Here is a 13,650-nt window from a genome sequence, read left to right as displayed (position 1 = left end):
TGGCAGTACTGCATAGATTTTCACTTAAATAAACCATATGCCTTTATGTTAAATTCTTTCATAGCTTGAAACGGGATAAAATAGCTAAATGATGTCAGGTTTAGTGATGAAACATACCCATAAACATGCATCTGATAGCAGATGGGGTTACTCAGATGCCATTAGGCCGGATGTATATAGTGACAGATTCACAGTGAGCACCCCTGGAGCTTGGAGGCAACAGCTGCTGCAGATCCCAGGAGATTCAGCAGACTATGAGATGGAAAATGACAGCAACAGCTCTGCCAGCCTCAATCCAAGCCCCCAAACAACATGTCCATACAGAAGGAATCACTGTTCCAAATAGCTTGTACAGTCATACCACCAAAATCACTGCTCCAAATTGCTTGTACAGTCATACCACCAACATTGCTGTTCCAAATAGCACGTATAGTCATACCACCAAAATCAGAGTTTCTAATAACATGTACAGTCATCACACCAAAATCACTGTTCCAAATCACTTGTACAGTCATACCACCAAAATCACTGCTCCAAATAGCTTGTACAGTCATACCACCAAAATCACAGTTCCAAATAGCATATACAGTAACATTATCAAAATCACTGCTCCAAATAGCATGTACATCCATGCCAACAAACCTCTAATGCATACAGGATCAATACAGCATGTACCTCTGATCCAGTTGACACCTACTACAGTTCAGTGCCTGCATTGCTGCACTGGGCATTGGATTTACTTCATACAAAGCGAAGACTGTCCCCTATTGACTTACCAGCACCATGTCCGGCAGAAAACTGGCAGGCTTCAGGGCTGGTCATTCCATAGAGACTGCCATATTCTTCATTGCTGAGGTTCTTCAGTTCCTCTCATTCTTCAGTCTTGATTCTTCTAGACCTTTGTGCAGCCACACAGTGGACCACACCCTACTTCTATCTATCCTGGCTACGTTGGGGATCCCTGATACCACTCTTCTTTGGGCTGAATCCTAGCTCTCTGGACACTCTTTCATTGTGTCCTGGAATGTTGGGTTGTCTAGCCTGCACAGCCTGTCTACAGGCATCCCTCAAGGCACGCAGAAGCTTGCCTGAAAGCCTCAGTCTAGACTCCACAAGCCACCAATAGCACTGTCAAAAGCTTTGGTGTAATGCTTGATAACCAGCTGTCCTTCTCTTCTCTGTTGGCAGCGGTGAGTCGGGCATGCAGATTGTTGTTGTACAACATCCGAAGGATCTGCCCCTATCTCACTATGTATTCAACACAGCTCCTTCTTCAGGCCCTGGTCCTCTCACACCTAGACTACTATAACTGCCTCCTTGCTTGCCTTTCTGCCTGTGCAACCAAACCTCTACAACTAATCCAGAATGCAGCTACACGACTTGTCTACAATCTCCCTAAACATAGTCAAGTTACTCCCCTCCTCACCTCACTTCATTAGCTTCAGTTAAACCTGACTTGCTTCTAAACTGAAAAACTCTGGCATGGCAAATGTCAGGATGTGTTAAAGTACTTATTAATCTGTCAAATGATCATGACTATGACCCATGAAACAACATTTACATTTATTCACTTGACAGACGCTTTTATCCAAAGCGACTTACATAGGTTACAGTTCTTTACAATGTTATCCATTTATACAGCTGGATATTTACTGTACCTTGCCCAAGGGTACAGCAGCAGTGTCCCAGCGGGATTGAACCAGCAACCTTTCGGTTACAAGTCCTGCTCCTTAACCACTATGCTACACTGCTGCCCAACAGATACAACTTGTCGTTAAAAAAAATTACCGCTTGAGTGAATTTACTTTCCATGATCAAAAAACAACTTCTCGGGTATAACTCCGCGAAAGTATGGTAAGTGTTGCATGCTGTACATGCTGATACAGTCAGGCATATCAGACTTTTATGGGCTCAGAGAAAATTGCCGTGTTACTTTCGTCACGTGTTACTTTCGTACCGGCTCTCCCCTACATGCTTCAGATGATAAGTCATGTTTGAGGTAGATGAATGATAGGCGAATCTTTGCATGCAGACTTCTTGGGGTCGTCCTTTACACGCTGGAAATGATCCCACACTTTGGATGATTTCCTGCCCGACATAGTCTGATAACTTTTTAACGACAAGGTGCAGCGCCCAAATGGAGTTTGAGGGTTTTTTTCTGCGACTAACCGACCAATGAAAACTCGGTCTAAGACTAAGACATTGACTAAGACTCTTCTCATCGACTAACGTTTAGTCGACTGTTAGGGGGCAGCCCTAGTGTGTGGTGTAATGTAAATGGGACTGTAGTTTAAGAAGACTGTAGTGTAATGTAAATGGGACAGCAATGTAATAGGATTGTAGTGTAATGGGACAGTGGTGTAATGGGACTGTAGTGTATTGGAATAGGACAGTGGTGTAATGAAACTGTAGTGTATTGTAAAGGGACTTTACTTTGGCCCTGCATAAAGTGTTAAGGGACTTTAGCGTAATGTGACAGGACTGAAAGTGTAATGTAAAGGGACTGTAGTGTATTATAGCGGGACTGAAGTGTAATATAAAGGGACTGGAGTGAAATGTAACCGGACAGTATGTAATGCAATGGAAGTATGTGAATCCCAGCTTACCCTGATACTGCTGTAGCAAAGCCAACTGCACTGTAGAGGTGATCACTCCCTCAGGTAGGTCCCTGAGGAATTGTTTCAGCAGGCTGGCCATGGTGCACATGTCTCCATCCTGCAGGAGATCCACCTCCTCCCCACTCTCATAGCGCTGTCTGAGTCCCTCCACTGCCCGGACACTCCCATTCACACGGAAAAGGCCCTCCTGCTGGAGGCCTGCAGAGACACAGAGATGAGTGATAACACCGTCCTAAGACACGGACACTGAACCAGCTCCACCAGTGCAAGTTTCCATACATACCAAAACATGTTTTACACTCCTGATGAATTTTTAAAATTATTAACCAGAAATAAAACTCAGTTGGTTACATATGTAACACAAAAATATGAGTTTTGATATACCATCTGAATTTTATAACCATCCCTCCTGAAAACAACAGAGCTTGCTTCCTTATAAAAAAGATATGCCTTGGCCTTTTAATAACCGTATAATGCAGACTCAAAACTAAGCTGAATTTCATGCATTTGAAACACTGCAGTATTAGGTCAGCATTTGCTACTTACAAAAGCTCTGCGCCGAAGCTAGTGCTAAAATGCCAGTGCAGTTACAACCTCATTGCCACAGTCTTGATTTGTGGGCATAAATCAAAGCCTTGTGAATCAACATGTTTTTATACTGTATACAGATTTTTGTTGACATTTTATGCATAAGTGTTTCAACATGAACATGAACAACATGAAACTATTTGGCAAAAGCACATTATCTAGCACAATATTGCCATCTCGTGGTGTTAAGCAGAAAGACTGGCACTCTTGTGGCGGTGAGCAACTTGAGAGAACTCCAAGTTTTTATGTCAGTACTGTGGAGAAAATGTTTTTTTTTTATTCTGAGTTCACCTGAATCACATTGGAGCCACGCCTCGCCACTGTTGTTGCCACAGCCGTGTTCGCCATAATCAGAATGAGAGTCTGAGTTGAGTTGACGGCCTGAGACGTGGGGCTTGCTTTCCGGGAGCAATGCCTTGTTAACTTACCTGCTTACAGCCAGCATTGGTTGTGAACTTAGTAGCTTTGCGAGCCTAGTTGTCTTCTTTGTATAATATATACATTAATATATACCTAGCCTTGTCTTGCCGTTTTTTTTTTTTTGCTGGCAGTGCTGTCTCACCCCTTTTGTTCACGCTCCTGACCCTAGACAGGGTCGTGACAAAATTGGGAGCTCATCTGAGATGTTTTTTCTGGGCAACCGACTTTTTGGCTCTTTTTTTCTCTTTTTTTTGGTGGAAGCACGCTGGTGAATGAGAAACTCTGGTAAGTCAGTGTGTCTCCAGCTGGGTTGTTGCACTCCTTCCGACGGAGCACTGTGTTATTGTTTTGTTATTTTGCTTTTCTTATTTTTGAAAGCAAGTCTGGGTGGGGGTACGCTGTCAATTAGTTGACTTCAGTCTGAAGCCAGCTCTTATGACGTTCAGCGTTTAAAGAGGCCTTCAGTTGGTAAGCTTTCAAAGACTAGTTAGGTTTAGTTAGTTGTTTTGGTAGGTAGTTAGGACCCAGAGTTTCTCATGCCCAAGTCAACTGGTCAACAAGTTACAGTGATGCTCCTTCATTTTTTTGTTTTGGAGGTGGCACTTTGTTTGATTAACAAGGCTGTTTTTTTGTCGGAGTGGCTCAGTTTGTGTGAAAATGTCTGTGGTGGAGGAATATATTAAGAGTTCTTCCAAGGATCTGCTGTTGCGCTGCACTAAAGAGCAATTGGTTCCGATTGTGGAGCATTATTCAGTTAGTCTCACTAGTGATGACAAAAAGCTTAAGGAGAAACTGTTCAAGGCTGTGGAGGTCGGCCTAGTGGTGAGGAACATTCTCACTGCTAAAGCCGAAGGCCCTGTTTCTCCTCAAGCTTCTGGCTCCTTAGCTGCAAGTAATATTACTGAGGGGAGCTCAAGCTTGGAGAATACTCATTTCAGGAGCGCAAAACGCAGTTAGAAGCGGCTAAATTACGAGCAGAACGTGAGAGTTGGACTTTTAAAGAAAAGGAAATTGATAAAAAAATCCAGCTGAAGAAGCTTCAGATACAGAGGGAACTTGATTTGAAAAGGTTAGACCAAGAAGAACAAGAAAGTGAACGCATAAGAGAATATCAATGTGAACGTGAACACGAGGAGCGTGACTTCGAACTGAGAAAGCCAGAGACGGAATTGGCTTCAAGGAAGGTTACCATCTCTCTAAGCGTTCCTCCAGCTTTTTCGCTCAATAGTTCACTGCCTGGTTCTCCTGTTGGTTCTACTTCTGTTCCACGGACTGCTTCCTTAGTTGCTTCCTTTGTGGCCCCTCCAGTTGCTCCTTCACCAGCTCCGTCTGTTTAGTTACTGTTGTTAGAACAACCATTTGATGTTGGTCAAAATATCTGGATGGTTCCGGCATTTAATGACCGCAAGGTTGAAAAATACTTCAGACATTTTGAACAGGTCCCCATCACACTAAAGTGACCTGGTGAGGTCTGGACTCTGTTGCTGCAGTGTGTGCTTACGGGGAAGGCACAGGATGTGTACTCCGCACTTACTGTAGAGCAGAGTTCAGACTACAACATAGTTAAAACCGCCATCCTGCATGCCTACGAGCTGGTTCCTGAGGCCTACCAGCAAAGGTTCCGTGGCCTCAGAAAGAGTGATAGGTTGACCTATGTTGAATTCACGAGAGAGAAGGAGAGTGCATTTGACAGATGGTGCACATCACAGCGAGTGCAAACAAAAGAACAGCTTTGAGAACTGGTCTTGCTGGAAGAGTTCCAGAGTCCGTAACGACTTATCTAAACAACCAGAAAGTAACAACATTAGCACAGGCTGCAGTGTGTGCTGACGAGTTTGTGCTAATGCATAAGAGGGCTTTTGTTTCATCCTCTCCTTGCCGTTATCCAGCCCTGCCCTCCAGCCCGAGGCGAAGCTAGAGATATTCCAAGTTTGAAAAGCCAACCTCGCAAAGCGAAACTTGTGAATGTTATTATTCATGAGAAGGGTCATCTCAACGCGGTTTGCTGTGTTTTAAAGAGGAAAAAGGCTCCGAAGAGACCGACACCAAAAAGTGCTGGGTTTGTGCCTGCTTCCAGATCTGATAAATTGGACAGTGACTTCGGTTTACGATCCGTTCATTTTGAAAGGAATGGTCTCGCTTACTGACCGTGAGGAGGACCATATCCCTATTAAAATGTTGAGAGACACTGGTGCTGCACAATCTTTTATTCTTGCCTCCGCTCTTCCATTCTCCGTTGAAACATACTGTGGCTCTGATGTGTTGGTGCAAGGAATTGGGTTGGGAATTGCAAAAGTCCCATTGCACATTGTTAGTGAGTTGGTCTCTGGTTTTGTCAAAGGACTCTCCGTTTGTCCGCAGCTACCTGTAAAAGGCATTGCCCTTATTTTAGGTAACGATTTAGCTGGTGGAAAAGTTCTTCCTCTTCCAGCGGTAGTTCCGAATCCGTTGTCCGAGTCATCAAGCATTGATTTGGACTCTAGTCTCGTTCAGGTCTTTCCAGCGTGTGTGGTTACCAGGGCCCAGGCACGCAAGTTAGGCCAGACTGTTGATTTGTCCGACACATTTATATGTTTCGAGAGTTCACCCGAGTCATCTCCGTCCCAGTTGTCCGCAACCAACGCGCCGGAATCGCTGTCCATGTCTGGTGGTGCTGACCCTGTCAACTCAAAGTTGTCACTGTCCATCGATAAAATGCTTATTGGGTGTGAGCAGAAAACAGACACAAAGCCTTCTAGTGGTCCTTATCGCACATCAATCCACACACTATGTATAATTATTTATTTACTTATTTATTTACTATCCACAACCTCCCCCCCACCCCCCACCCCCCTGGCGAAAAAACCTCCCGTGTTGTGAAACCTAAGTGTTGGCAGGTGTGTTGGCAAGGGAAAAAAGAGAAAGACTATTGAACTGTTAAAATATAGTGTTAGCAGCAGAGTTATGTAACATTGTAATGTATTTGAACTAACAGCTTGATATTTACTGAGGCAATTCTGGGTTAGGTACCTTTCCCAAGGGTACAGGGTGCAGTGCCCCAGAGAGGAGTTGAACCCGCAACCTTTTGGTTACAAGCTCTCCTCCTTACCATTATGCTACACTGCAGGAGGCTAGCTGCTGGCCTACTGTGTTCCCTGGGGAACTCCACCAGGGTGCAGACGACCAGGGGAATGCCGTTCTTCACCAGGCCCCCCTCATTCAGCTCCAGCAGGGACACACCAAACACCCTTCTCCCACCTCCAGCCCTTGGTCTCAGCAGGGGAAGCTGTATCATCCTCTTCACATTCTCCTTTATCTGCACAGCCACACTGTCATGCTTCAGAGAGCAGAAAAAAGGTGTGGAATCAACCATGGGAACTGCGGCCCGCCACATCTCACGCCAGCTGGCCCCACAGTGAGCAGCTCAACACAGGACAGGAACAAGTGGGGCCATGCCTGTAACTATGACAGACACTGGTTGCCAGGTTACCAGGTGTTGGACCTGAAGCAAGCTGCAAAAGCACACACACAGCATCACGTAGTCACTGCAGTCCAGAGAAGCAGTGATAAACTCCTCACATGTATCTGAAATACACAGGTCCAATATAGCAGTAAGTAAGTAAAGTAAAGTAAAGTTGCTCCTAATGGCTATGGCTGGGGCACAATAACTGCACCCCAGAAACCAAGTCAGAAAATAAATATCAGAACAGCAGATTTTGCAGACTTTATATACTATTTGTGAACTCACTGTGCATACTGAATAACAATGAAAGTGAACACACAGAGTAACAGTGAAAGTGAATGCGCTGAGCAATAGTGAGAGTTGACACACTGAGTAACAGTGAGAGTGGACATGCTAGGTAACAGTAACATTGAATGCGCTGAGCAGGGTGCGAAATACGGGGGGTCTGGGTGGGTCCGAGACCCCTTGATTGACACTTGAGACCCCCGAAAGCCTCAACAGCAAAATTTTTGGGGGTCTCTGGAAAAATCTTTAAAAAATTATTTGTCACTTGCAGTTGTCACTAAAAATGTCTTCTAACCCTTAAAGCCCGAAAAGACGCCTTGCATCCAAATTCACATCCCTTCTTCTCGGTTGAATTGCAAGTATTCATCGCTAACGATGCTAGCTGCTTGTCTATGCAACGAAGTGTTGGCGAGAAAAATCATTTTGAATTTACATCAAATTTAATCATACTTACAATCTGCATACAGTTCTGCATCCATCTACACCCGCATTACTATTCTTTGAATTAGGCCTACTCACGAGCTTGTCATTGCATAGATATGGAACACATATCACACGAAAGAGCGGAACCAGAGCCTTGTAATGATGCTGTGAGACAAGTGAGGTAGAAACAGAGATGCACTTTCTTCTACATTGTAATAACTTGCAGACAATTAGGGACAAATACTTTAAATATTTTGAACTATACCTCTCCACAATTAAGTGGAGATGGAAATGGAAATATGGAAATATGGAAAAAATGACAATATACACTGATGAGCCAAAACATTATGACCACCTGCCTAATATGCTGTTGGTCCTCCGTGTGCCACCAAAATGGTGCGGACCTGCCGAGGCATGGACTCTACAAGACCCCTGAAGGTGTCCTGTGGTATCTGGCACCAAAAAATTAGCAGCAAATCATTCAAGTCCTGTAAGTTGCGAGGTGGACTCACCACTGCTGACTGGGAGCACCCCACAAGCCTTGCTGTTTCAGAGATGCTCTGACCCAGTCGTCTGGCCATAACAATTTGGCCCTTGTCAAAGTCACTCAGGTCTTTACTCCTGCCCATTTCTCCTGCATCCAACACGTTGACTACGAGAACTGATTTTTTGCTTACCACCTAATTTACACAGACCTTGGCATGTGCCCTTGTTTGGAGATGATCAACGTTATTTGGTTCACCTGTGAGCGGTGATAATGTTTTGGCTCATCAATGTAAATTGTTCTTGTAGAGCAGCATGATACGTGTCTGACTGGCACAGTCTGTGAGGCAACACTGAGCAGGAAGCATCTGCCCCCTTGCTGTATAAATGTATATATATATATATATATATATATATATATATATATATATATATATATATATATATATATATATATAAACATTTTGTTCACATAGTTATTGCTTTGGCAATACTTTTCATCTGTGTGGTCATGCTTATCTGAATTGAATTGAACTGAAAAATAATTTTATTTATCAATGGTCTTTCAAATGAGTGATTTTGTAAGAATGATACATATTTCATTCCCACTGGAAACCAGTTTGGAACGCCACAAATCACAACAATCAGCTGACCCAAGCGATGGGCCTCCATCGGTCAGGTTGACCATGAGTGATACATCCTAGTTGTCCTGTCTGACTGCTCGGCTGGAGCAGTGTCTCGTCAGGCCTGGATTACTGTGCCTATCGGGCACAGGCCCAGGGGCCCAAAGGTCATAGGGGCCCTAAAAACCTTCACCAAGTAAGCCCTGATGCTCCAGGGTTGACCCTTGAGAGACCCTAAAAGGCCCATAGCAATAAACAAAGGGCTACGTGGGCCCCCAACCTGAATGCAAGTGCTTTGGAGCTCTGATCATTATAGACATGTACTGCTTTAAATGTATGTTTTGCACATATGTGAGGTCCTGTATGTCCTTAAATGTCTAGCGTGTGTGTGTCAGTGTCAGGGGCACTGCTAGGAATTCTGGGCCCCCTGACAGAATTTTCAGTTAGGCCCCCTCAGCAAGATTTTTGGGCCCCCCTCCAGCCAGGGCGCTAGGAATCATACTCACCTTTCATGCCTTTACAGCACCCATGGTCAGTGAGTACTATGTGTCACAATGTTACATGTTAATGTGTGTCTAAGCAATTGTACCAAGTCAAATTCCTTGTAGGCCTAAGTGTCTTGTGCTTGGTGAATGAAGGAAATTCAAGGAATTCAGATTCTGATTCAGATTATAAGGGTTTCTGGGGGCTCTGGCAGTGATCGGGGGATCTTCAGATTTGAAATACCCTTTTTCCCTATGAAGGTCTGGTTAATGAACATTTGATAGTATAGGGATGCACCAAATCCAAGATTCGGTTTCGGATTCGGTCGAATATTCTAGTTTTTGAAGCAGTTTGGATTCAGCTGAAACTTATACCATTTTATCGACCGAACCGAAACCTACACACCTCGATGTAGTGGATGCAAGTGATGATGGGAAGCTGTTTGCATTTGGCGGTTCAGTAGTATAGCTGGACAGTAAAAATGGAAGTCGCAACCAAAAAAAGTATTGTGTGGCAAAATTTCAGGTCAAAAGAAGGCAATTCAAGTAGAGCCATATGTACAATTTGTGAAGCTGATTTGTCTCGTGGTGACAAGGACCCTAAACAATTCCGGAAACTTCGCGTGGGACGAACTGTAGCCTACTGCAAAGGCTCAGAAACAGCCACATCAGATGCGGAAATGGAGATCAGCGCTTTGTTTAGCGAGCACGGGCACCTGCAGCTGTATGGCTGTACGCACAATGCGTACCATGAGATTTCCAATTTGTGAGCACTCCACGACAGATGTGTACCTATGTTTATATTTGTCATGCCAATAAAGCTCTTTGGAATTGAAATTTGAAATTGAAAATTGAGAGAGAGAGGTGTGTCAGAGACATTAAAAAGGAGAAGACAGACCACTCCTTGAAATATGAATGGCATTGGCCGTAACGCTCCGTGTGGTGGTTGCATTAATGGAAGTCCCGCTTTTACACCAAACGGCCAATCGCTTTGTTGGTAAAGGCGTAACCCAGGAAAAGGCAGGCCTATCATATTCTTAAGGCGAAAAATGAACGCCCACAGCCCACTCTACTGTCACAATTATAGCTACGCAGCACACAAACGGGGCAATTCTACACAACAAGTAGGCTACTTAATATTAGGTACCAAGCTAACGTCCTATATAACGTATCTGATGGAGGTCGGCACATTATTGCGCCAGCTTTTCCGCCAAATATAAAAAAATATATGTATTATATATTATATGTAAAAGACGACACAATTGTGTCTGACAGAATTAAAGTATAGACTATTTTGAATTGTATGATTGTAATAGCGTGAGCATTTATTAATATTTTGAATCTATTGTGCTTTTTTCAATTTCTATTGAAGTAGAAATTAGCTTGCTAGGTGTAGCTAGGTCGATACTAGATAGGTGTATCAACTAGCTAGCTAGCTTGCTAGCTAAAGTTAGCTTGCGGCACACTGAAAAAGCAGCCTAGCTATAAAACATATATATATATATATATACATATATATACATATATATATATATAACGACCATATTCCTTGGATTTCTTTTTTGATTTTTTGATATGTGAAAGTGTTTATGACAGGAGATGTGAGAGAGAAATTTTGTCTTCTTTGTTTATAGGTACATTAAGCCATGTTAAGCTTGTTTCTTATAATGGCAGAAAAGCCTTAATGTTCCTTATTGCAACAGTAGGCCTACACATTGCTGATCACCACCCCAGTGTAGGCTGTAGCTCAAGTGATGTCCTAGCAGGTTAAACATGAAAATTTGTGTTAAGCTATTCCCAATAGGCTAACTGTAGGCCAGCCGCAAGCAGTGTCTTTATAATGGGTTCCTATGGGGAAAACATCAGTATTTATATTAAACCCATGGGGTCGTCGTATTGGTTTTTGAACGTGGTCATGATCAGAAACGTGTTAGAGAAGTGTAGTCCCGATACGTCGCTGTTTTGGTCCATAATGCTATGTTAAGCTTTTTCCTTATAATGGGGGTCAATGGAGAAGAAACGGATTAACGCAAGATAGTTACCCCTTTCATTGGGTTTCAGTTTTGCTTTTTTGATAGTTTATGACATGTGAGATGTCAGACAAATTTGGTGATCACTGATCGCCGTTGTGGGACATTAAGCCACGTTAAGCTTTTTCCTTATTATAGGCGTTAATGGAGAGGAAAACGCTTAACGTGAGATAACGACCATACTCCTAGGATTTCGGCTTTGATTTTTTGACAGGAGGAAGTGTTTCTGACAAGAGATGTCCGAGAGAAATTTGGTGATCTTTGATCGCAGTTCTGGTTTTTTAGAGTGTTTTAGAGCGTCAGTGTTTTAGAGCGTCCTGAAATATTTTAGGGTATGTGATCAAAGGTCTGTGGGGTAGTGCTCAAACAATTCGATGTGACCGGGAGAAGGAGAGTAAACTTCAAATAGGTAAGCCAGATTTAATTATTCAATAATCAGTCAGTGGCGTTTCTCTCTCTCAATGTGTGTGTGCGTGCGTGGTCAAGTTTCTGTGCGTACCCTAAGATGAAATCCTGCAGTCGCCCCTGGTGGAAGGCACACCGGTTTCCATTGCTTGCAAAAACAGCACAGGTTTACCTGTACCCACTGCCGACTTCTGTGCCAAGTGAGAAACTGTTCAGTACCGCTGGGGACATTCGCTGCAACAGTTGCAACTAACTGTCACCAATGCGGAGCGTCTTATCTTCCTAAAAGGAAACGCTCATTTCATGTGTTAGGCTAGATGGACAATTGTATTAAGGTTAGTTTTTGAGATCTGACAGATTTCTCGTGGGATTTCAGTTAATGTTTCTTTCAATATTGTACCTAATGTTTTTGTATGAATGAAGAAAGCATGCAGTTAATGATGACTTTACTTTCAAGCTGAAACAATCATTATGGTGTTTCTGAGTGTGAGCATTCAGCTGTCTTTGGTTAGTAAATGCAAAATCCTAGCAAAAGTCATAGGTAGCCCACTCTTTTTTACTATAATTAAAAATGATAACTGCAAAAATTTAGCTGTGATTATTTATTCTATGGTTGTTCTTAGTGTTTACTGCATTTATGTGTGTGTAACTGTGAGTGGGATTCGGTATTCGGTTTCGGATTCTGCCGAATCTTAAGCGCTGGATTCGATATTTGTCCGAACCCTAAAAATCAAGATTTGGTGCATCCCTATTTCATAGCCTACTTAGTTGTATTGTGGTTATACAATACAACTAAGAAATATATAAGAAAAGAAAGAGAAAGAACTAGCATTATTAGAAAGTGTGTCAAGCTAATGCTAATCCAGACAAAGCTAACGTTAGGGGTGAACTGGCTAGCTCTGCTACAACGAGAACAACAATGTGGTGTAAGGGCTAGCTAGTGCCACAGTGACAGTGGATCGGGCAGAGTCGATTTCAGTAACAGGTATGAGATCACATTTTGTGTATTCTGTTGGCATAGCCTAGATGTATTACCCCTTATGTGGTGTTTGGGTCAAATTGACCCGTTTTATATTTTTACTAAAAGAAAACTGATACAAGAAAAAAAGTTGTCAACCTGAAACTCCACGGCCTTAGCTTATTTTCCGTGAAGAATTTGTAAAAGAAAAAAAAGATCATAGAGTGCACATGCTACAATACCCCCACACATGTATGTCCCTCATATGATGTTCGGGTCAATTTGACCCGCATACAGACAAATACACACACAGACACAGACAAACACACACACACACACACTCTCACTCTCACTCTCTCAATCACTCACAGGAACCCATCACACACACACACTACACATCTACACACTACGAGATGTCTACACACATCTTGTAAATCCTGTATGATGGGCTATACATGTGTCTTTTTATTTTGTCCATTAATGTGCTATTTGTCGGCAATTCAAATACATTAATATAGCTTATTGCATCATGTGTTGATGTGGTGTAAATCCTGTAGGCTATCTACAGGTATTAAATATGTCACGTAAACACAGGGTGGTCTCTTCCTGCTGTGCACGCACGCCCAGGGGTTGGGGGGGGCGGGGGGGCAGGAACCTTTTGTGCCCAGGGGCCCTTGATTTCATAATCCGTCCGTGTCTCTTGTGAGTGTGTAGTATGGTCGGATGCAAGGCTGGGCGATGTGATGAGGAGGACAGGCTGTTGCCCCTCTTCACGTCGCTGCAGTAAGGAACAGCAGGGCCATTACAGTTTGGCACTAGCGCCGTCACAGGAGCTGCCAGAACGAGGTTATAGACAATGACGAACTGCCTTAGGGACTCTGACTCCGGATTTT

Source organism: Megalops cyprinoides, chromosome 22 (assembly GCF_013368585.1).
Source record: "Megalops cyprinoides isolate fMegCyp1 chromosome 22, fMegCyp1.pri, whole genome shotgun sequence".
NCBI lineage: Eukaryota > Metazoa > Chordata > Actinopteri > Elopiformes > Megalopidae > Megalops > Megalops cyprinoides.
Note: the sequence above shows the minus strand (reverse complement) of the source record.